The following is a 22,870-nucleotide window of genomic DNA, read 5'->3' as shown; positions in this document are numbered from 1 at the left end:
AGCATGGTACTGGCAGAGAAACAGGCTTGAGGACCAGTGGAACAGATTAAAAGACGCAGAAACAATGCCAGACACACTCAGCCATCTCATCTTCGACAAAGGAGCCAAACACCCTCACTGGAGGAAAAATAGCCTCTTCGATAAATGATACTGGAAAAGTTGGGCTTCAACTTGCCAAACATTAAAACTAGACCTGTATCTCTCACCATGCACTAAACTAAAATCGAAATGGATTAAAGATCTAAATATTAAAATAGAAACACTGAACCAGTTGGAACAGACTTTAGGTAGAACACCTGAAGACATCAGTGTAGGAAAAGATTTTACGAACAAAACCTCAGTTGCCTGTGAACTAGCACAAACAATCAACAAATGGGATCTCTTTTTATTAAAAAGCTTCTGCACAGCAAGAGAAACCACCAGCAGTGTGAAGAGACAACCCACAATGTGGGAAAAAATCTTTACCTGCTCTTCCTCAGATAAAGGTCTACTATCTCGAATCTGTAAAGAACTTAAAAAGATCAGACCTCCCAAATTTAAAGACCTAATCCAAAAATGGGCATCTGAAATGAACAGACATTTCTCAGACAAAGAAGTAGAAATAGCAAATCAATACATGAAAAAATGTTCAACATCACTGGTCATTGGAGAGATGCAAATGAAAACAATGCTGAGATTCCACTTCACTCAAGAATGGCTGCTATCATGAAATCTACCAATAACAAATGCTGGCGGGGCTGTGGGGAAAGAGGAACCCTTCTCCACTGCTGGTGGGAGTGTAGACTGATGCAACCACTGTGGAAATAAGTATGGAGATACCTCAAAGAACTAGGACTGGAAGTCCCATTTGACCCCACTATTCCACTGCTGGGGATCTTCCCCAAAGAATTAAAAGAATCATACCACAGTGATATATGTGCACCTATGTTCATAGCAGCACAGTTTGTAATAGCTAAAACTTGGAAACAGCCCAAATGTCAATTAACTGGAGACTGGATAAAGAAAATGTGGGTTTTTTATAAAATGGAGTACTACTCAGCCATAAAAAATGAGAAATTAGAGACATTTATAGCTAAGTGGATGCACATTGAGGCAATACTCTTAAGTGAAATAAATAGGACACACATGAATAAATTCTGAATAGTTTCTCTGGTGTGAGAAACTGAGAGTGTAAATAAGGACTAAATGTATAATAGGTAATGTGAAATAGGAAGAAAAGGGGCAAAGGGGAAGGAAGTGGGAGGGCTAGAGGAAAGGATAGAAAGGAATGGGATTAATATGAGAAAATCTTTGTAAATAGGGAGGAATGGAGGGGTTGAAGGGAGGGCTGGGCAAGGGTGAAAAATAAGAACCAAGAGAGACTATGTAAAGGTGCAAATTTCCAATGATGAATGTCATTATATTGTATACCTAAAATGTACCAATGATTGGAATGAATAATCGAAAATGTAAAATAGGAAAAAAGGTCCAGAGGGGTAGGGGTAGTGGGAGGGGCAGGGGAAAGGAAAGAAAGGAAAGGAAAAATGATGAGAAATGGAAAAAATGGAAATAAAGTCTTCGTAAATAGGGAAGGGTGGAGGGGGTGAAGGGAGGGCTAGGAATGGGGAAAAAATAAGAACCAAGATGCATCATGTAAAGGTACAATTCCCAATGAGAAATGTAATTGTGTTGTATACCTACAATGTACCAATAAAAGAATTTAATAAAAATAAAAATTTAAATTTAAATTTAAAAAAAAAAGAAAAGAAGAGGTATACAGTGGCACATGCCCTGCAAGATAGTGTATGGAGGCCTGGGGAGGTGGTGGGGAAGAGAATTGCACCAATGGACGAGGAATATATAGAAAGAGTTTATTTAGATCAAGGTACACTGGGAAGAGGGACTGTGGAGTTTCCCAGAAAGGAATGGAGTCAGGGTGAGAGACTGAGGCTTTTATAAGAGATACCAGGATATGAGGAAAGGGTCTTGGAGGCAAATGGGATCATCTAAGAAGGCCTTTTCCGGGATCCTTTAGCACTTGTAGATCTTCCGGGAACAACTGCATTGGGTTCAAAAGTATGTTTACAATTGCAATTTTGACAAGGCCATTTCCTCTGGCTTGCACGAGGCCTTTTAGCTTTAGCCAAGGGATGGTAAGGAGGTCTATGCAGATCTTTTAGAGAAGATGGGTCAGGAATTCATGGGAGGAATGAATGGGCCTTAAATCAAAAGGTTTGTTGCTGTCTTATAGGGCTAGCAAGAGAGAGACATCTTTGATAGAGTTCTTTTGTTGGATGGCTTTAAATTAGGGCTTTAACCCTTTTCTTCCCAATGGGCATCCACTATAGAACATGCCTGCAATCCCAGCTACTCTGGAGGGTGAGGCAGGAGGATGGACTGGGCATGTAGTTCAGTTCAAGGTCCCTGGGTTTAATAGCCAGTGGAATAAAGGAAGGGAGGGAGGGAGGGAGGGAGGAAATTATACATTGCAACCTAAAACACACACAAATATTACTAAAATAAAATGTTCATCAAGCAATGCTTAATTCTTACTCAGTGCACTGCTATTTTCTGTTCATTATGTTTTAGATGTTAGTCATGATCTAAAAACTAAAGTGTTTCACATCTAGCAAGAGATCATGTGCTTTCCTGTCACATACACAACCCTCTTTCTGCTGCTCCTTCCTCCAGGACTGCCAAAAAGCAGTCTTGACTGGTCAAGAAGGAAAAGACCAGCTTTCCTGGCTCCTTTGTGTCTGATCTAAGAGCTCCTGTCCAATGTTGGCCAGGCTCGAACTGAGGGGTGGGGCTGTCCCAGCTCTAATGGAGCACAGTCTTGGCACAGGGCCACACAAAGTGTGCTTTAGGAAAGGCCACCCATGTCACACCTGAGACTTTTGGCTTCACATCCAGAGATTTCCCTACCAGATTTCAAATTCATTTCCCACATTCTCAGGTTCAAGTGAAACTTCAGCTCTTACTGGGTCTGAGGAGGTCCCCAAAGCTGAGATAAGGTTCCTAACTCACCCTTCTTGTAGAATAAGTTCATGGTTCACTGACTACCCTCCCAGAAAAAAATTTCAGGACTAGTCAGTAAGAGGCACAGGAAGGGTTTTATTAGGCAGAAATTAAGAAGCTACACACTCAAAGAAACAGAGTGTGGTGCTTATTTCCTGAAACAAGGAACATTTATGTTTCTCTTTGAGGGGGGTGGAGACCCAGGAAAAGGTGGGCCACCCCCCAGTAGAGTAGTAGCCCATTGTACAGGTGTGGGATGGCCCCCTTTTTTTGGATGTTTTAATCAAAACATTTTTTGGATTCTCTCAATCTGTTCCTTTATTTTAGGATTGGGATTTTACTCTTTACTTTCTCAGTGTATGGACTTTCAGTATTCCATAGGAATTTGGACTTTGAAGGGTCTGGTAGGGAGGAACCCAGATTTAATCAAAGGAATTCTGGTACGGATCGCCTTGGGTTACTGGGCTGGGTCCTGGAAGGTGCAGTCTTCCTAAAAGTATAATTTTTAGTTATGATTTCTTTGTCTCCTTTTTTTCTATCTTTTATTACCCCTGCCCTACCTCAAACCCCCAAGTTTGACTGCCGACCATCAGGGGCAGGGAACTCTGGAATTGACCCCATCCCCACCAGTACCCAGCACAGACTCTGTACCCTGTAGCTCTAAGTGCATGGAGCTGTCAGTGGAACAGTAAACATTCCAGAAATTAATGGAAGGAGGCAGGAGCGATATGTACAAAAGACTCATTTTAAACACATCATCGTTTTTTTGAACATGGAGGGTAGAATATGTCACCCCAAGACTGAAGGTATCAGAAGGAATGAGAAAGAGCTCTCTGCCTTCCCCCACTTGCCTCAAGCAGATATTACTTTACTCAGGTGTGCCTTCCTCTCTGGTCCAGGAGGGAGAGAAGGTAATCATCAGAGGAAACTCTAAGCCCTCATCAGTCTGGAGAATGCACCAGAAGAATCCATACAACTGACCTCACCAACTTGCCTTGTCTTCTCTTACCTTCCCATAAATTTTCCTTTCTACAATTTGCTGCCCTAGAAACTGAGTCCTTTTCTTTGCCTGGTCACTCCTCTAATCATGCATCATCCTTTTGATAGGTCCATTGTCCTAACAATGGAAGGGAGCAGTGGAGATGCCAGTTCAACTCACACCCTTGAGGTCCTCATCTCTGAGTTCTCCTGTTGCAAGCACCACATACCCACTAATAAACTGGCCACTGTCTCGCTTGTTAATCTGTCTTCCTTAGTTTAATTTATAGGACCCTCTTGGACAGCCTAGGAATTTTTTTTCTCTCCTACAAATGCAAAGAGCTCACTCTCTTGAAAAGCCACTTCTGGGGACTGATGGGCAAAAGGCCAGCAAATCAGCTGGGGGTAGGGCCTGGAGCCCACAGCAGTTTCCCGTAGTGACATTCCTGGTGACTAGCTGGTTGTAGCTGGAATCAGCAACTATTTTGCTTTTGTCAGGAATGCAAGGTGCAGAACACAACTGCTGGGTCCAAGACTGGCCAGGACAGCTTTGTAGAGCTGGGCCTGCAAGTACAGAGCAGGCCACCTCAGGAGAGTGCTGGGGTCCTCCCCAACCCTCTGCCAAGGGGGCCTTCTCAGCAGCCCTCTGGCCTCAGCTTTAGGAGACCCTGTGCACTACCAGATCAGCGCTGGGCTCAGAGACCCCAGAAGCATCTGTCCCCACAGCTTCCAGAGAGTAGAATACTGATTCAGGCACAAAGGCTCTGGACTTGGACGCACATCCCAGCTCTTCTTTCTGCAGAAAGAAGCAGAAACCTGTATTTCAAGACTTATCTGCACCCCACCCAGAGCCTCTCTAGGGCAGGCCCAGGGAGAGAGTCTGGGGTCCAGAGCCCTGGCACCAAGTTGGGTCACCTCTGAACACAGAGACATAGTGAGCTGGAACCAGCTCAGACCTCTGGAATTGGTAGCCACACAAATAGAGACCCAAGCAGGCCAACCTCCTCCCCCTTCCCTTCCTGCCTCAGAGATCAAAAATGACCCCAAGGTCCACTTCTTTTCACATTTTTCCACCACCACCTGCCTGGCTCAGGCCTAAGTGCCTGTAGCATTTGCTTCCTACAAACCCCACAATTCCAACCATAAATATTGTGATTAGGTCCCTGTCGCCCTTTTCTTCATTTTCCTTCCTCACTTCCATCTTTGCTCGAAGGGTGTTTCCTTCTAGGAAGGAAGGTGCATTTCTCTCCTCTCCTGTGACTTCCAAAATCATCTGCTGTCAAGACACAAACCCCAGGCTTCCCACCGACCTGAATCTCCTCTTGGTTAAAACTATCCTTCTGGTCAGATCCTGCTGATGGCCAGGCCCTGGCAAGGCTCTGGGACAGGTCCTTCCCCAAGCCAGGCACAGTGCCTGGTTCCCTTATCCTAGGTAAAGACAAGAAGTGACAATGACCCAGGGAGAGAGCTGAGGGGGGAGAAAGGGAACTTGGGATGATGGGAAAGGAAGTGGTCGCAGGTTGTCTACCCCAGAGGTCCAGAAGCACCAGCACCTCTGGGAACTTGCTAGAAATGCTTTCCTGGTCCCCAGCAGTCTGGGAGGAAGGAGAGGCAGAGCAGTGGTTGCCAACATCAGCCATGTTGATGATGATGACAACGATGGTCGACATTTATCAAGCATAATAACTATGCACTAGCCATTGTCCTGAGAGTTTTAACACTTTTAATCATTGCTACACCCTGGGAGGAGCTACTATTGATGTTCCTGCAATTCTACCAGTGAAGAAACTGAGAAACAGAGTAGTTGACTAACCGGTTGCCTCTGCAGACTAAACAACAGAAAAAACACACAACACCACACACACACACACACACACGCACACGCGCACGCACACACACACACTTTCTCCTCACTCTTGCTTTGGTTGGCCGCCTTCCCACAGCACAGGCCAGCGAGGCCAGAATCACGGGGCACAGGCACAGTGGCTAAGAGCCTCCTCCCTAGGCCACCTACATAGGTTTGAACCTCCATCCTACCAGTTAGTGACCTGGACAATTCCACCCTGTGCCTGGTTCCTCTGGAGTCCAGTGTGGGCAATAACTTTACCCATCTGCCTCATAGAGCTTCTGGGAAAGTAAAACAGTCTAATGTGTGTCAGCATGTTCAAAGCAAAGCACACGCTCAGTACATGTTACCTTATTATCATGAAGGCCTCTGATCTGTAGAGAAGGAAAGAAAGAAAGAACAGCATGGAAAAGAGAAGAGAAGGAAGGAAAAACTCTGAAACAACTTCGAGAAGGTGACTAAAGGGGTTCCCAGCCCAGTGTCTCTCTGCTCAGGAAGCACAGGCCAATGAAGCAAGCGTTCTGTGTACCCCAGCATGATGCAAAAGAGACTCTCTCCATCCTAGATCTCAGACATACGACAATCAAAGGTGTTGGCTCAGGCCCACTGCCCCATGGCTTTGAGAATTGCCTGATGTCTGCAGAAGTCTGTGTCCAAGTACAGAAACTCAGGAGGCAAATAAAGGTGGGATCTACTTAGTTTAGTGCCCTGCTTACATGAGGGTGAGGCCCTAAAGCAAAATAGCTACTAAATAAAATGAAGTCACTGTCCAGAACCTTAATTTAGAGACTATACTGGATGAAAACTATTATTGTTGTAAGGAGTGGATAACAGTGAAAATGTGCATTAGAGGATGCCAAGCTTATGGGATAAGATGGATCCAACCAGAAGGAAAAGGAAGCCCATGGCATAGAGTGCCACTTTCTAACAACAAACACACAAATCCAAACAATCCAAGGATCAGCTCTAAGCAGATCAAGGCCTGGGATCAGCCAAGCAGCCAGATAGCTAACCCAATTGCTTACAGCTGTGCAGATCTCAACCAACAGCTGGAACAGCAGAGAAGCCAGATCTTGGGGCTGTACAAATCCCTGACTCAAGTGGGAGAAGAAAAGCAGGTTGGATTTGTGTGTTTGTTGTTAGAAAGTGGGAAGACTAATATGGGATAGAGGAGAGGTGCAGGTGTTGGCTGCCTTCCCCTTGTAAGCCTTTCCCTGCTCCTAAGCCCACGCTACACTCTATACCATGGGCTTCCTTTTCCTTCTGGTTAGATACATCTTGCCCCATAAGCTTGGCATCCTCTAATGCATATTTTCACTGTTATCCACTCCTTACAACAACAATAGTTTTCATCCAGTAGTCTCTAAATTAAGGTTCTGGACAGTGACTTCATTTTATTCCTCCTGTCCTTTATCAATGGTGTATACAGTACAGCATTTACAGTTGTGCTTCTAACCAATTTCCTAACAAGAGATAAATACAAAACATCAAGGCAACAGAAAAATCAAATTAACTTCTCACCCTGCCATGTAACAAAATGGAATCATCTCTTCTTACCTTGGACTTTAAAAAAAAACAAACCTCCAATCACTGTCTATACAAAAGAAGAGTTTCACTTGGCATTATTTTATATCAACTTTTCTGTTTGTTTTTAAATTACCCAAATAAATCATCCTTAATAGCATCATATTTAATTTATAGCATATTTTGTTTTTACTTAATCATTTTTACATATCTTCTTCTTTTATTTTGCATTATTTCTCTAGGATATAGTCTCAGATGTTGCCCAGGCTGAAAGATGTGATGTTTCAAGGCTCATTGCACTTAGCCATGTTGCTTTTCAGAAATACTAATACTACTTTATGTCAGTAAAGAAATACAGCTTTCTCAAAAGCCTTGCCAGATTTTGATTTTATAATTATAATTTACTTTAATAGTTTAACTATTAAAATCTTTATGGATTTCATTCCATTCCCTAGATATTCTGAGCATTGTTTTTTCATTCATTCCACTTATCATAAACAATTCCCCCTCAAGTCATTTTGTGGAAAGTTCCGCTCAGTGGACACAACTCCCACTGGGCAGGAGGTCATCAATTCAGTCCAGGATCCCACTGCCCTGTTTTCTGGCAGCTGCACACTGTACTCCTCTCATAAATTTTCCTGAAGTCTCACTGATATTCAAGTTCCCCAGCTCCCTGATGAACTGTATTCCCAACCTGTCAACTCTACCTAGCAATTATTCAATGTTGTACCATGTGCTACTGGAAACAAATCCAGGGTATGATTTTCATGCTTCCCTTTCTGGGCCCTTCTGATGTATAATGGTGCCTTTTGGTTAAGGTAGCATTTACAGATCACCATCTCAAAGCATTTTACACAACTGGATCAACCCTAAACAGAGAAAGAACTGAAGTAAAGGTGATGCCATGTTGACACCCAGCCCTACAAGGAGCAAGGAGAAGGGGCATCCTTTCAGAAGATACAACATGTGCAAAGGCCCTGAGAGAGATGGCTGGGCAGCAAAAAAGACCATCCTGGCCCCATCACTTGTCAGACAATCAATTGAGGGTAGGTGTCAGAAGATCCTGTATGTCCTTGACAGCAGCTTCAGGCAAAAAAGAAAAGGAACAGCACGAGGTGACACCTCGAGGGGAGCAGAAGGAATGCAGGGGTGGCTTTGGCAGCCCCTAGAGCCAGCCAGTTGGGTGGCAAACCCTTTGAACAGATGATCACTGTGCTTAGAGATCAGCAGTCACATGTGCATGCATCTGTGTTTGAAAATGATAGAGGGAAGCAGCAATGAAGAGATTATTCACTGGGATCTGTTTTCCGTGCTGCAGGGGATTCGTCTCAGAGACGGGTTGGCGCCATCTCTGACTCCCCCATCTCTGACTCCCCCGATGAGGAAGGGATTCCCGTGCTGGTCACCCCAGCTCCTTGGCAGCATGAGAGGACCTGGAGGATGATGTCGTCCTGACAGAACACGCAGACCTCGGACCGCACCCCAGTCTCACCAAACCAGCCACCCACCAGCAATGTTGGAGTTTAGCTTAGTTAGGTCGGGTAAAAGAAAATAAAATAGCCCTCCCAGGTTAGGAGGTCATTTAAGCAGCTAAGCCAAGCTTAGCAACCCAAAGGTAAACACAAGAAAAAGATAACAGGTTGGGATAAGAATAGAGACAGCAGGAGCTTTCCACCCAGAAAGAACATATCCTCAGTTAGTTGACAGTGTCTATTTCTGGACTAGGTTACTAGGGACTGAAGAAAAACTGCAAGCTAACTAGTTTCTTGCTTTGAACTCAGCTCCTTCGAAGTAAGGATCCCCCAGCCACAAGGCTGAGGCAAAGAAAACCCGTGGGGCTTCTTTCCCCTCTTGAGTGGCCACCAAAAGCCTTTTCTTCTTATTAGTTCCAATAAGCACTCTCCTAAATTCCCCCTCTTCTCCTCAAATTTATTCCTTAGTTTTGAGAGACAAAGCACTCAGGTATACACAAAATTAACTGTTTCGAGAACTGCTTCAGTGAGATCTGAGAAGGCTGAGAGAAGAAAGGCCTACAAGTCTAGACAGCATTTGAATCTAACAGAGCGGCTGCTTCTCCATGTGGAGCAAGCCATTGTTTGATGCTGGGGCACGGATGATTCTGAGGGTGACTGTCATGAATTTCTGGATCCTGAGCCTCCTGAGGTCTCTGAACTCACCAAGCCAAGACATCAAGCAAAAACAGGACCAAACCTGGACCAGGTCATAAGCAAGCAGCCCAGAGCAGAAAGTCATTATCTTTGCAGAAAGTGGCCTTCTTTTCCCAGAAAGCAATCCTTAGGAACCTCAGAACCAGTCCTCTGAACTTGGGAGAATCAACTTCGTTGGGAGACAATGAGGCCAGAGAGGAAGGCTGCGGCTCCACCAACCTTCCTTACTTCTCTAAACCAGCAGTCCTGTGAGGTGGCAGCCAGATCGCTCCCAGAAGTGGCTGTCTCAAGGGCAACCGGCCTTGCTGTTTCCTCATCAACTCCCAGGACCCGCTTTTCTGAGGCCAGAGCCCCGGGAAGATGGGATTTCAGCCCTGCTTCTCCTCAGCCTGCTCATCCCCCAGGAGAGCTAGAAGACCAAGTGCCATTGATGATAAAGAGCCCAGCCAGCCGCTCCCCTGCAAGGATCTCAGGAGGCCAATGTGGAAAACCTGGAGCAGGTGAGAACCTCCTGAGGTAGAGCAAGAACTCACTGCACAATTAGTGAGAGAAGTGGAAGCAAGATTTTCAGGTGCAGCAAAGGGTATGTAGGAGAAATAATTCATTTGAGGAACCCTTATGATTTGAGTATACTTAGGAATTTTCTTCTGGAAAATCCAGATTATCTAGAGAGAGAAGACAGAATTAAGATCAATCCCTGTGGCACCCAGGATAGTACAAAGTGGCCTGAAATAGATTCTTTGGAATCTTTCTAATGGACTCCTCTTGAGCAGTGCTGCTTCATTCAAGCTGCTGACAAAACAAAACAAAACAAAACAACCAAAACCCAGATGTCCCCAGGAGGCGGCATTTGGATCTGAGAGTCAGAGTGTGGAAGGCAGCTGGCCCAGGAGGGGAGAGGGCTTCTGCAGATATCCCGAAGAAACCCTGCAGCCTGTGCCCAAGGCTTGCTTGTCCGTGCCCCTCCTGCAGCCCCTGCTATCCAGGACAGTGACAAAAGGGCTTGGCTGCCCCACAGCCACAGCCAGAAGGAGACCTGTAGGGAGTGGCAAGGACCACGGAAAGAGTATTAGGCCCCACCTTTGAGGAGCTGCTAAGAAGGATGACGCCAAGCACAGAACTGGTACTGAAGAAAACAGGACTGCTGCCTGCATTAGAAAATGCCACAAGTATGAGACCAGCCTCAGCGAATCCACAGGCTACCAGCTCATGTCTCGCCACTGCAATGCCCAGTGTGCTACCCCTGTCAAGGGTTTCTAACCAAGTATGACCCTTTCTTTTGGGAGGGGGTTCTTTTTTGTTTTGGAGACAGGGTTTCACTATGTAGTTCAGACTGGCCTTGAACTCACTATATAGCCCAGGCTAGCCTCAAACTCTTAGTGATCCTCCCGCCTCAGCCTCCCAAGTGCTGGGATTACAGGTGTGCACCACCAGGCCCAGGTGGGTATGACCATTGCTGCCAACATCCTTGCTCACCAGGAGCCCCTTGTGGAGTGTTCAAGGTGCTCTCTTTAGACTGACTCCACCAAGGAGGATGAGAAGCTAACTGAGATCCAGAAGGAGGCTGAGGAGGAGGAATGGAGATAGCACCTTCAAGGGCGCAGACTCTGCTGGGGAGGCCCCTGGGGAGAAGCAGAAGACAAAAGGCCTCCTGCACCCTGGACTGAAGAATCTGACGAGGCTCCGCTTCTGACAACTGAGCCCTGAGGGTCACAGGGCAGAGGACCCTGTCCACCAGCTCTGCCCTCGCCTTCCCAGCAGGGGCGTTGGCTCAGCTCTCCAGAAAGAGCCACTGCTCCTGCAAGGCTGGTGCCCCCTGGGTGTTCAGTGTGGCTCTCACTGGGCCAGACACAGGGCAGCAAGACCCCTTCCTGGCTCTGCCACTGTGGCAGCCAGCACAGTGGCCCTTCATCGTCCGAGCCCCTGCAGAAAGAGGCAGAGAGGAAAACATCTGGCCTGTCCCCTCCCTCAGCTGACAACTGCCCAGGCCTGCCTGTTGGGCACTGTAGGGTTCCTAAGAAGGACGAGCAGCAAAGGGCGCTGTTTGGAGAGAGCTGAGCGCTCTGCAGCCAGTGGCCTTTGTGCTCCTATGACAGCCTCAGTTCTGGGACCAGAGTCCCTGCTGAAGCCCACAGGATTCTCCCAGAGTCAAGCCTGGGGTGACAGGCAGGGCCTCCGTCCCCAGCCTCTGCTCAGCCCTGACCCCATGGCCACAGTGGCCCTCATTCAGGTGAGACAGCCGCAGAACCATCCTGTGGTTTGGGTTTCGCTTTGTTGTTATCCAGTTTCCTCCTCTTGGCATGTTTGAGCTGGCTCGGTCTTCACTGCCTACAAGCACTTTTCCCTGTCTCTGCAGAATCACACTGGCATCAGCCACCCCTGCCAGGGAGCGGCTGGACAGCCCTGACACTTGGACCAAATGGGAGACCCCACCTCGGCGGTGTCACGGTGGGCTTTGCTGCCACCAACCAGGTGACAAGAGCTGCTCCCCAGGGTGTCTGGGCCTGTTCTCTCCCTGCCCCCTGAATGTTCTCCCCACCATTAGCGCTGGAGGCTGGGACAGGTGAGGCCCTGGCACCGGGGCAGGAGGGCAGATGAGCTCAGATGTCTGCCAAAGACTCAGTGAAAATAGACCAGAGACACTGTTCTTTCTGCCTTTGCCCAGGGTGAAGGCTTTTTAAATTTTATCTTATTTTATTTGAGAGAGGGTCTCACTATGTACAGTAAGTCCCTGACTTATGAACATTCGAGTTGTGAACTTTCACAGATACAAACAGACCTCGCATTACAAACATTCGTAGATGCGAACAAATCTCAGAAGTAGCTGGTGTGTCTGCTGGACATTGTCACAGTTGTGCTGCTGGGTGCTTACTGCACAGCGCGATAGTGCACAGTAGTACTGTGTTTTGTCAGAGCCCAGGATGTCTGGAAGCAAGAGGAAAAGCAATCCCCTATTTGCCAGTTGCTCCACTGTACTATACCACCATTTTAAGGTAACTGTAAAAGTAAAAATAGTTTATTTACAGTATTTGTGTGTATGTTTGGTTTTTTTATGCTTTACATTGAATATGTGTCAAAGGTATATAAGACTAACTTTGTCCGACTTAGGACTGAATCTAATTAACGAATGTTTTCCTGGATAGAAACTCGTTTATAAGTTCGGGACTTAACTGGCCTTGGACTCACTGTGTAGCCCAGGCTGGCCTCGAACTCACGGTGATCCTCCTGCCTCAGCCTCCTGAGTGCAGGGATTACAGGAGTGCACAACCGCAGCCAGCTTCTCAATTCCTTTTTACTCAACATCCCTTCCACCACCCCACACCTACTACCCACTCCCTCAGCTTAGCCACCCCCTGGCCACAATCTTAGTCTCTGGAGAACCTGACAGTGGATGGAAGAAAAGCTATGCCAAAAAGCGAAGTATCCAGCAGGTGAGAAGGGACGCTTTGCCACTTCAGCAGATACAACTGTGTCACAATTCTGAGCAACAGATGCTAAGTAACTGTTAGGATCCCTGCAGCTGGCACTTCCGGATCCCCTTCCATGATCCACGAGTAGCGCTCTGCATGCCTCCTCGCCTTTAGTCCCCGCCAGCACCACCACCCCATTTTACAGATGGGCAAAGTGGAGTCAGGCGCATGCGCAGCCAAGGTCGCCCAGCCTGTAATAGCAGAGCAGGGGACTGACGCTAAAACATACTGCCTCTCACAGTATGGGCCAGTGTTTTGATGAGTTTTAGTAAACTGTAATTTCTCCACAAGTGTGCTATTTTTAACTATTATTCTTTCTTTAAAAAAAAATCATTGAATCTCATTCCTGTTAGTTGTGGGTTGGCTCACTGTGGGGACAAAAGCAAAAAGCCCCACAATGATTTTCCAGGAAGGTGGCGCTGAGCTACCGCTCTGCTCCTTGCTGATCGTCCCACGCATGCGTCATTTTCTTCTTAACTCCGCTAAGATCTTTGCCTTTTCACAGGGATGGGACTGGATGGGCACAGGAGGATGGGAAAGGTGGGGATCCAGGCCTGCAAACCAAGAGGCTTGTGTTTAGCTCCACTTACACCACCCACTCACTTCCTCAGACCACAAATTCCTCGTGGGCAAATGGAAACCAGGAGATGGTTTGGTTCCTCGCAGCTTTAAATGCCTAACAGCGTTAGAAGCCGGGGGGGGGGGGGGGGGGGGGGGGGGGAAGCCTGGTGGGGGTGTCCTATGGCGTCTGGAGATGTGTGTGCAGCTCCCCCTGCCAGCAGTCCGCAGCACTGCCCTGCAGGTAGGCACCGCTTGGTCCTCTCCGCTCGCTGGGTGCTGGTGAGGTGGTGGCCAGGCTTGGGAATCACCCAGCCTTGATCTAAGGTATATATTGCTGTGTTTCTGTCAGGAGTGCGCTAGGACTCAGACGGGAAAAGGTTTTAAAGAGGCCCAAAGAATTTAGGAGGTGCTCAGAAGGCAGGGATGGGTCTGAGCCAGCTAGGAAGGCTTGTGCTCAGCTTTGTAGATTTTTTTTAAAAGTCACAACGAAAAAAAATTGTTTTGAGACAGGGTCTTGCTATGTAGTTCAGGCTGGCCTTGGACTCTCTATGTAACACAGGCAGGCCTTGAACTCACAGCATTCCTCCTGCCTGACCCTCCCAAGCACAGGTATATATTATTTGAAAGTGAAACATAAATTCTAGGTTGTGCTGTTTATAATGTAAGGCAGGAACTGGCTATGGGCTCCCCCAGGCTTGCTTATAAGGTTGGCCATCTGTCCCAGGTGCTTCATTTTGCAGCCACCTGACAGGCCCTTCAGGAAACGAGGCCCTTTAAACTGATTCCAGATAAACACAAAGACTAGAAATGACTTCAGAACGGGAAAGACCTGAGCCTGGCTCTACAGCGGATCAGAAAAGTGGAGCTGCAATTGCTTTGGTTCCCTTGCGTCTGCCACTCGCCCGCCTCCTCCCAGGGCCCCAAGACTGCTGCTCACCTTCTGCACAGAGACAGGGAGGAAGGCGGGGCCCAAGCTGTGTCCGAGGGGCAGGTGCAGGAGAGGCCCTGAGGCTGGGTGGACGTGGCTACTGCTCGGATCGAGCTCCGGCTCTGGGTTCCCAACAGACCAGGCCAAAAATCCAAGCGAATTTCATCCTTTGACAGAATGGCCTCTTGTTTTATTTTGTTGTTTGTTTGTTTGTTTGTTTTGAGACAAGGTCTCGCTGTGTAGTTGAGGCTGACCTTGAATTCACTATGTAGCCCAGGCTGGCCTGAACTTACAGTGATCCCCCTGCTTCAGCCTCCTGAGTGCTGGGATTTCAGGTGTGTGCCACCACCCTTGCCTGCCTCTTGTAATTTTTATTTAAATGCATCACAGAGCCAGCACCAGGCTAACATTCCATTATGCCCACTTAGACCAGGCCCAAGGGGAATCCAGTCTAGGATGAAATGCATTTTCACAGTAAGTCTGGGATAGGCTCATTCACCCAGCTCAGCACAGGTAATGACCTGCCAGGCGCCTCTGGAAGGAAAAGATCCCTCCATCCCTGTTCTCTACCAAGAACCCCCAGGCCCCACGTGGGCCTTTTCCTCCCAGGTCACCCACAGGTGGCTCTGCTGCTTCTCTTCCCTCCACACTGCTGAAACTTTTCCTTTCTCCTCTTCCAAATGGAAGCCAACCAAATCAACTTAGATTTATTTTCATTCTTCCCTTAATCCTTTCCCCAAATCTGCTCAGAAAAAGCACAGAACCAGAGCTGACAAAGGCCAAATCCTCTGGGAACTGTCAGGGAGCATGAAAGATACTAAGCGCCAGAATGGGTTCCCTCCTCCCATCTCTCACACAGGCCGGTCTTATGATTCCAGTTTGGCCAACAGAAGGTATGAACGAACTGCTATGTGACTGTCACAACCTGGGCTTTAGCGTTCCTTCTGATCTGGCCTCTTAAGACACTGCCCTGATTGGCACAGAGAGAAGCCACTGTCACCCACCAGGGGATGAGAAGCCACAACAAAATCTCACAAGGTTTCCGGCCCAGAGAACTGTGGGGAACTGTATCTCCAAGCAGGCTGACACCCTAGGGGACCAAAACACACTCTGTCCTTTCTGTATTGTGTATGAAACAAGATATCAGAATGGGACCTTTGCCCTCCACCCCAGCTGAGGCACCAACATGCTCAGCATCAGATGCCCTTGGGGATGGAAGACTGAACCCATCCACAGAACCACAAAGGAGGGAGGACCTGGCTTCTGGCCTGCAGACGCCTCATCCAGATCAAAGCTACGAAAGGGTGCGGAGAGGCATGGCATGGGAGACACAGAGCTCCTAACAAGCAGTCATGTCCCCAAGTTTCTGTCCCTAAGGGCACATGGGCAATAGTTTACCTTCTTCATCTCAAGCCCACATGGAGAGCTTTAAAATATTTTTACTACCTCAAGGAAGAGCATATGTAACAGGTCCCAGCCCTGAGCCTGAGACACCAGAGGTGCAGCAGGATGGTGGAGTATCCCTCTGGGCTTCTCCGATAGTTTGCCCCGTGGACAAAAGGTGGCCACTCAGGAGAGAAAGCTGGTGTAGGGTTGGACTGGACCCTGTTCTAGGACCAAGCGCGGGGCCAGAAGGACTCTGGGGACACAGAGCTGGGTGGCTGGAGTTCTAGGAAGAAACCTCAAGGATCCAACCGGAATAATGACAGAGCTCCCTATGTCCAGATAACACCTGAGGGAGGTGGCCAGGGCTGCAGGTCCAGCAAAGAGGGAATTCTGCCAGCCTTTCTTACTCTCTGCTGCCTCCCTCCCTTCTCCATTGTGGAGGCTGCAGACACCAGCTAGGAAACCAGAATTGAAGAGAGGAAAAGAAGCCTAGACAGAGGTAGAGAGAAGCTCCCACTACCCCCAGCCCTTCCCGCAGGTTGAAGACAGGGAGTGGAGGGAAGTCACAGTCCCACACTGGCTTCTCATCTGGGGCTGCACATCCCTGATTCTCAGTTGAGACTGGCTGTGCAGCTCTGAGGACAGGAACAGTCATTTCGTTTCTTAAAACTGAGCTGATCTTGTGGTTTATTGTAACCATGACAGAAACGCAAAAGGAACAACAGTCAAAGTTCTATATTTAGAAATAGTGATTTGTAGAACTGTTATGATTTCTTAAATACTAGAAAACTATGTTGAAAGTATTATTTCTGCATCAATTTTTACTTTTTTCCCATAAAATCATTCTTGTCAATGTATGTAAAAATTCAGTGAACTGGTTTCCTTTTCAAAGTCTTTATTTTTAAAAAAATACGTATCTTTGTGTGACTGTGTAAGTACATTTCTACAAGCAGGTAGAAAAACACGTTTCTAAAACTATTTTATATATTTTCATTTCTGGTCCACACTATAGCTATCATCATTAAATTTTAAGGTAATTTAAATGTACAAGATAAATATCTTAGTTATGTTATCAATAAAAGGGAATGGCAAGTATTTTTTAAATTAAAAATGAGTTAAAAAGTCACAGTCCTGCCTGCCGAGTTTTCATTTCAAGTTTCCTCTATTAAATAGAATTTAAAGCTGAGCATGGTGGCCAGCACTGAGGGAGGCTGAGGCAGGAGGATTGCAAGTCCAGGGTCAGCCTGAGCAATTAGCAGTACCCTGTTCCAAATAAAAAATAGAAGGGGGTGGGATGTAGCTCAGTGCAAAGGCCCTGGGGCCAATTCCTGTAACACAAATAAATAAATAGAATTTAAAAGGGCAATGAGGAGGCAGAGGGTATCACTCAGTGTGTGCTCACCATGAGCAAGGCCTTAAACAAAACAGGGGAATGGGTGCGAGAGTTATTTTGATCACATAATAATTTCTATTGTTGAATGACCTAGGTATATTTCTTTTCTCTGTCCGCCATTTCTCCTGATTATACTTCTCATGAGAAAAACAAGTCCTGCTGGGGCAGTCTACACTCTGGAGTCACTCAGGCTCTCTGCTTACCTGGTGCCCCACTCATATGAGACATCTCTGTGTCACTGCGGTGTCTGCTGGCTCCCGGGTCAGGAATGCAGGGCTTCATAGAGGAGGCCTCATAGAGGAGATGGGTTGGCAGGGCCTCCATCTGAATCCCAGCAAGATAATTTTTATAAATAAAAGATGTGCTCAGTACTTAGCATAACCAAATACTGTGGAAGAACGTAGGTGTCCTTGCCATCCTCAGGGGTGTGATACACAATCACAAGGTGCATGAGTTGAGGCCCCTGCCTGCCGAGTCTCATAGGAGACAGGATCCAGCATCCATCCATTCTTTTTTTTTTTTTTTCTGAGTAGGAAAAATTTATTGAGAGAAAAAGCTTCTGTCTAAGAGAGACAGAAGGGTGACCAGTATCCACTCTTGCAGGGAAAGTGTTACATTTATTCCCGAAGCACAGCGCCGCTGAGGTGGGAAGGGAACACCAGCTTCTTCTCTGGGGGAAGAAATAGGAGCTGACGAAGAAACAGATGACAAACAGGGAATGGAGCTCTGCTTCTGACATGGCGCAGATGATGCCAAGTGTGTGAAGGTTTAAATCACGTCCCCACATCACTCCTGGCACTGGCACTCACTGGCCTGGGAAGAGATCATGCAGGCTGTTCTGTCCTACAAAAGATGTCAGAGATGGGCATGGTGGCACATGCCTGTAATCCCAGCACTCAGGAGGCTGAGGCAGGAGGATCGCTATTAGTTCAAGGCCAGCCTGAACTATACAGTGAGACCCTGTCACATAAAACCAGAAGAAGAGGAAGAGGAAGAGAAAGAAGAAGGAGAAGGAGAAGGAGGAGAGGGAAGGAAAGTGGGGAAGGGAGGAGGGGAGGGGGAGGAAGAAAGGAAGGAGAGAGCCATCATAGGGCAGACTGTCCAGGACCTGCACAGAGCCTCAGGCTGGCTGGCACAGGGCCTGGCCTGGTGACACTGTTGCTCAAGGCTCCATCTCTTCAGGGCAGACTCACATCATCTGGCCTCACAAACGTCAGTTTCAAATTACAAGGACACTCAAGGGTCCACAGCCAATGCACCCTTCCTGAGAGGCCACCTCTGTGGGAAGCCAGATGCTTGACACAGACTTGAGGAACAGGAGCAAGGAGGGTGCGCGGGTGGTGCAGGCAAGATGCAGGTGGGCAAGAGTCCAGCTCCCACAGCCTGAGGGGTCCTGCACTGCAAGTTGCCACTCACTGTGAGGAGTGAGATTCACCAATCTCACCCAGATGCATTCCTTCCTCCCTCCCTCCTTCCCTCCCTTCCTTCCTTTTCTCTTCCTCTCCTCCTCCTCTCCTTCCTCTCTCTCTTCAGCATTAGGATTGAACCCAGGGTCTTCACATTGAGCTACTTCCCCAGCCCTTTTAGTACTTTTTTTTTTGAGACAGTTCTCACTAAGTGGGCTAAGTTGCCCACACTGAGCTCAAACTTGCTACCTTCCTGCCTCAGCCTCTCAGAGGACTGAGATTACAGGCAAGTGCTACCACACCCAGCCTATTTTTAAAAGTAACAGAGTGTGGGGGCCAGGGATTTACCTCAGTGGTTTCGCTGCCTGCTGCACAAGCGCAAGGACCCGAGTTCGATCCCCAGTACCAAAAAATAAAAATAATAATAACAGAGCGTGTTGTTGAACACAATTATCAGAGTACTGCATAGAACTGAGGTAGGTAGGAGGTAGTAGGATGGTGGCTACGAGGCCAGACAATAAATGCAGTCTTACCCAGGTGTGATGGCACATCCCCATAATCTCAGCACTCTGGGAGGCTGAGGCAGGAGGATTGCAAGTTCAAGCCTCACATGGGCATCTTGGCAAATTAGCAAGACCTTGTTTCAAAATTTTAACAGTAAAATATAGGGACAGAGATGTAGTTCAGTGCAAAGGGCTTAGGTTCAATCCACAGTACCCACCCTCTCAAAAACTGAAGTCTATGTAGCGTCAAACCCTGGCTCTGCCTAATCCCAGCCACATAACCTTGGTCAAGTTAGCGACTCTCTGTGCGTCTGTTTCCTTGTGTGCAATGTAGGGCACAGTGCCTGTCTCCCAGGGCCATGTAAACTGCACAACTCTAGTATGGGAGGAGCAGGGCCAGCTCCTGAGAGGTGCGGGTGCACTGGCATCATGTTAGACCCTCTTTCTGATACTGCTGCCCACGACCTGAACTGCTGGGGTGGAGGCTGTCAGCAGCAGTGGCTCTCAAGAAACAGGGGCTGCTGAATGGTTTCTCGGCCTTTATGAATTGGAAAATTGGGGAAGCAACACCAGGTCCCAGGAAGATGAGGCCAGAGGGAGGGCCAAGGTGCCCTGCCAGCATGATCTCAAGCCAAGGAGTTCCCTGTACATTGTTACTTATTTTTATTCTATTTTTCTCGTTCTGTTTTAAATTTCTGATGAGTGCTTTTTAGTCAACTAAGATGAAAGGTGCTTTTGTTGGGATGAGATCTGTGTCTTTTACCCAAAGCAAATTCTCATTTTCTGATGTATATTTTGCCTTTTTTTCCCTCTCTCCTTGGGTTCCTTCTGAGTTCACAATATGACAGATTTTGGTCCACTCCTCAATTTTTTTTTTTAGTATGGGACTGAACCCAGGGCTTCACACTGAGGTACATCCTCAGCCCTTTTATTTTTTATTTGGGAGAGGGGGGCGGTTCTTACTAAATCACTAAATTGTCCAGGCTTTGCTTAAACTTGCAATTGTAATCTTCCTGCCTTATCTTCCCAGAGTAAGGGATCATTCGTCACATTTAAACTGGGACTCTGTCTCTTCAGGTCAATCATATTCTCCTCTCAATTTTTTCCAGTGTATCAGCTGACCCACCCTATACCACAAGCCTTTCCTTTATGTGTTTTTTCGTGTTCCACAGAAGTCTAGAGATAAAAGGTGCCTGATAAGACAGAAGGAAGAGGCAAATGTTTGCAGGACACCTAAAGAAGCTGTGATAAAGACAGAGAGCGGTTAGGAGTCAGGCAGGGCACCGATGGCTGGGCACCGATTAAACGCCAGGCATAGAACTAAGCACTCTGTGACCATAAATGCACTTTCACAGTGATGGCACGTCACTGACGTTATCTCTAACTCCCACACGGAAGTTGGCACTCTGGAAGATGAGGGGCTGCCTGGGTCTTACAGCTAACAAATGCCGGAGTCAGTGGAGTCCAACCCACACAGGCTGACCTCAAACTCGCCACCTTCTTGCCTCAGCCTCCTCGTGGTAGCTGGGATTACAGGCATTCATCACAGTGCCCAGCTATTTTTTTGATCATTTTTTTTTCTTCAGTATTTGGGATAGGATCCAGGGTCTTGCAAATATTAGTCAAACACTTTATCACTAAGCCGTATTCCCACCGCAATGGTTTTAGAACTGGACCCACTAAGTCTAAATTCCAACCTTACCACTTCTCCAAACTTCACTTGGCTCCCTCTTACATAAAATGAGAGTGACAGCCAGGCATGGTGGTGCAGGCCTGTAATCCTAGCACTCTGGAGGCTGAGGTAGGAGGATCGCAATGAGTTTGAGGCCAGCCTGAACTACATAGTGAGACTGTGCTTCAAAAAATTAAAAAGCAAACACCCAAATGGGGGTGCTAACATTAGCTTTCTCATGGGATTTTGTGAAAAATAAATGAGATATTTATTAAAGCATTTAACATTTAAGTATGTTAATGTCATTAACATCAGCTTATGGTAAATGTTTAGACAGATGCCACCTTCCAAGATCATGCCAGCCCTGCCAGACTTCTGATACTCTCAAACATTGCATTTGGATACAGATGGAGGTGGCCAGCCACCAAGGGAACAATGGCCAGTCCCTTCACACCTCTGTCTACTAGGACATCTCCCCTGCCCCCATCTCCATCACTGGGGCAACAGAGCCTGAGACACGGGGTGGGGAGGCTTGGAGTGAGGGGCCAGCAAGGAACCCAGCACCCCAGAAAGGCAGCAGCTCAGGAAGATTGTAGAAGGGCGGATCGTTGAGAACACATGTGAGCTGGTATCAAAAAGAACCAACTCAATAAACTGTGCAGCACAGGAGGATCACCACTGGGGAAAATGAACTTGCAGGGATCCGAGTGGAGGCTGCTGCTGGGGTGCCCTTGGAAGCAGCATTCCCACAGAACAGCAACAGATACGGAGCTGGGAGGACTTAATCACTCTCTCCAGCTCATTTTGACCTAAACAAGGATTTCATTCTTGACCTTCAATAGGAAGCGGACCCCAGACGGAGCGGACTAGGGGAAGGGAAAAGAGGAAAGGGCCACTCACCCCTGTGCAGACCCAGGGCGCCCTGGCCCTGAGGACCTGAGGACCTCAGTGAGTTTGACTGAGCTAAGCAGGGCACAGGGGAGAGAGCTGGGTGAGGACGAGAGAAAGAACCCTCATTCTTTCCACCCCATCCTTATTCGGACCAGTTGGATGAGGACATCAGATTCAGCTGTGTTTATTTCTACTTAGCCAAGCCAAAGATGCCAGGATTTAAAATTCAAGTTTAAATAATCAATAGGCAATGGCATTTATTTTAACCCCTGCTTGGCTGAGCATTAGCACATTTGCTGCAATCCCTAAGGTAGCCAGGCAAAAGGACACAAAGCATCTTTACAATTCTGGCAAAGTGAAACTAAAGAATATGTTCAGGGTCTGGGGGTATAGCTCAATAGTGAAGCACTTGCCTGGCATGTGCAAGGCTCTGGGTTCAATCCCTAGTATCACCAAAAATCAACCAAATACTTAAATCTGTACATGGTCGCCTATTATGGATGGTCCTTAACAACTCTGAGGCCCAAGGGTGCAAACTGAATTTATAGAAGTTAAAGGAAGGAGAAAACAGAGTGGGAAGAAACATCAAATTTGATTTCCTAAATTTAGTGTCAGACTGCCGAACTGGTCTGGCTGGGCTGGGGGCAGACAAAATTGTTCAGTGGAGAAGGGGGAGGTGGGAGACAAGTCACTTGCCCAGCGTAGTCCGTGAGTAGTATTCGCCACCCCATGGGGCCCCTGGAAGGACACTGTTCTCAAGCAGCTTACGGCCTACTTAAGGAAACAAAGCGCATACAACTAGAAGAGCAAATAACAACGCAAGGTGAGCCCCGTGGGCAGCATTTCCTTCTTCAAAACAGCTGTTTTCATATTGGAAAGAACTGTGTATTGAGTTTGCTGTACAGCCCTGAATGCTGACTCCATGCAGCTCCACTCTACAACATCCAGCAAAGCCACATTCTGTCTTTAACGGACCCAGTATCCCTAACCTGAAATGCCTGGGACCAGAAGTGGTTTGGATTTAGGATATTTTCACATTGTGAAATAGTTGCACGTGTATAATGAGATATTTTGGGGACAGGGCCCAAGTCTAACCCCTAAATTCCTCTGTGTTTTTTATACACATGGTCTAAGGTAATGTTATACA

General features: G+C 47.3%; 1 protein-coding gene and 1 pseudogene across 1 annotated transcript in view; one reads left to right on the top strand and one right to left on the bottom strand.

Annotated features, from left to right (window-relative positions):
- Window positions 1-22,870, bottom strand: part of Scd5 (stearoyl-CoA desaturase 5) — a 165,214-nt gene that overhangs the window by 107,381 nt on the left and 34,963 nt on the right. The gene's annotated exons all lie outside the window — the stretch shown is intronic.
- Window positions 8,310-10,373, top strand: LOC147830699 (E3 ubiquitin-protein ligase RNF216 pseudogene; annotated as a pseudogene).

This window comes from Heterocephalus glaber, unplaced genomic scaffold (genome assembly GCF_053883595.1).
Source record: "Heterocephalus glaber isolate CG9 unplaced genomic scaffold, H.glaber_assembly_v1.0 deba00000071, whole genome shotgun sequence".
Classification (NCBI taxonomy): domain Eukaryota; kingdom Metazoa; phylum Chordata; class Mammalia; order Rodentia; family Bathyergidae; genus Heterocephalus; species Heterocephalus glaber.
This window is presented reverse-complemented; position numbering and strand designations above follow the sequence as displayed.